The sequence below is a fragment of the Choloepus didactylus genome, chromosome 3, assembly GCF_015220235.1.
Source record: "Choloepus didactylus isolate mChoDid1 chromosome 3, mChoDid1.pri, whole genome shotgun sequence".
Classification (NCBI taxonomy): Eukaryota; Metazoa; Chordata; class Mammalia; order Pilosa; family Megalonychidae; genus Choloepus; species Choloepus didactylus.
In genome coordinates, this window is record NC_051309.1 from 34,341,770 (window position 1) to 34,344,360 (window position 2,591).

A 2,591-nucleotide genomic window follows, 5' to 3' on the forward strand; every position below is an offset into this window, starting at 1 on the left:
TTTTCATACTCACATTGTCATGCAATTTAAACTACATAGTTATACAGTCATTTTCAAGAATCAAAGATATAGGATTGCAGTTCAACAATTTCAGATATTTCCTTCTAGCTATCCTAATAAACTAAAAATGAAAAAAGGATATCTATATAATGCATAAGATTTACTTCCAGAGTGACCACTAAACTCCATTTCAAATCTCTCAGCCACTGAACTTATTTTGTTTCATTTCTCTTCCCTCTTTTGGTCCAGAAGGTGTTCTCAATCCTAGTAAACTGGGTTCAGGCTCATCCCCAGGAGTCACATCCCACATTGCCAGGGAGATTTACACCCCTGGGAGTCATGTACCACGTAAGAGGTAGGGCAGTGAGTGTACCTGCAGTGTTGACTTAGAGAGGCCACATCTGAGCAATGAAAAAAGTTCTCTGAAGGTGACTCTTAGGCACAATTATAATTAGGCTTAGCCTCTCCTCTGTGGTAGCAATGTTCATAATGGCAATCCCCAAGATTGAAGGCTTGGTCTACAAACTGGTGGTGCCTAATGCTTGTTAGAAGATCAGGAATTCCTCAGCTGGGGAAGTTTATTATTTCCACATTTCTCCCCTCTACATCTCTCCAGGGACTGACCAGGTCACACACAAACAACTCAGCATCTCAGAATTTAGAAATAACTTTTACAACTTGTGAATATATGTGACTACTGTAAGAGCTTACAACTAGGAACCTTTACATTAGCCTTCCCCTGATAACCCATTCTCCCAGATTCAATTTTGAGTTTACCCATTATTGTTAATCCATGTTAGTGAGGTGTCATAATGTCTATCTTTTCATTTCTGGCTTCTTTTACTCAACTACTGTCTTCAAAGTCCATTCACCTAGTTGTATACCTCACAAACTCATTCCTTCTTGCCTCTGCTCAGTATTCCATTGTATGTATACACCACAGTTCACCATTTAGTTTATGAGCCAATGCACTCTTAGGCCACCTCTGTCCATTGCAAACTGTGAATACTGCTGCCACAGCCACCAGTGTGCAAATGTCTACTTGTGTCCCCACTCTCAGTTCCTCCAAGCATACCACCAATAACAGGTTTTCAGGGACATATGGCATCCCAACTTAGATTCCTGTGGAACCACCACAGTGCCTTCCAGATGGGCTGCACTATTCTACTTCCCCACCAACAGGGAATAGTTACATCCCTCTCTCCAAATTTTCTCCAGTATTTAGATCCCTCTGTTTATTTTTTAAACAGTTTTATTCACACACCATACAATCCATCCTAAGTAAACAATCAATGATTCCTGGTATAATCACATAGTTATGCATTTACCATCACAATCTGTATGGGGACATTTCCATTTCTTCTTCAATGAAAGAGGAAGAGGAGAAAAATGAAGAATACAAAAAGAAGGAAAACTAAAATAAAATTAAATTAAGAGGTCATACAACAACAACAACAACAAAAATCCCATCCCACTCCCTTATACCCTCCTCTTATAGACATTTTGCTTTGGTGTATTACCTTTGTTACAATTAATGGGAGCATATTACAATGCTACTGTTAACTATAGACTCTAGTTTTCATTGACTATGTTTTTTCCCTGTGCCATCCAGTTTTCAACACCTTGCAATGTTGACATTCATTTGTTCTCCCTCATGTAAAAACATTCTTTAATTAGTGCACTTAATCACCATCATTGACAACTCTAGGTTTCACTTAGTTATACCGTTCCAGTCTTTGTCTTCTTTTTTCTGATGTCATACATGCTTCTAGCCTTCCTCTTTCACCCATACTCACACTCATTTTTATTCAGAGTACTTACAATATTGGGGTACCATCATACAGTATTGTACTATCTGTTTCTGGATCTATGCAATCAATTCTGTTGAATATTCTGTACTCCTTCAGCATCAGATGTCTGATACCTACCCTTTTTCTATCTCTTGATAACCTGGGTTCTGAGTTTTAACTTTAAAGTTTGCTCATTACTGTTAGTTCATATTAGTGATACCAAGCAGTATTTGTCCTTTTTCTGGATAATTTCACTCAATGTAATATCTACTGTTTACTGTTTTGTCTTTTGGATTTTATATGTCAATCTTATTTTATTTTTATTTTTTTCTCTCTCTTTATGCCCTTGCTGATAGTCTTCATTTCTACACTCTTCTCTGAACCTCTCTCTCCTCTCCTTTCCTACCTGCCTGTAGTTCTCCCTTTAGTATTTCTTGTAAAGCAAGTATCTTGTTCATAAACTCTCCCAGTTCTCTTTGAGAATATTTTAAACTCTCCCTCGTTTTTGAAGGACAATTAAGCTAGATATAGTATTCTTGGTTGGCAGTTTTTCCCATTCACTATCTTAAATATATCATACCACTGCCTTCTTGCCTCCATGGTTTCTACTGAGAAATCCTCACTAGTCCTATCTAGCTTCCCTTATATGTGATCCCTCCCAGCTCCCACCATGAGCAAAGACTATAAAATCTCTTGCACAGTGAGATAGATCCCCACATATATCCAGACACAGAGGGCCAAGCCCACAAGGATCCACAGCAGGACTTAAGCCACTGGGGAGGGCAGAATACAAAACAGCAG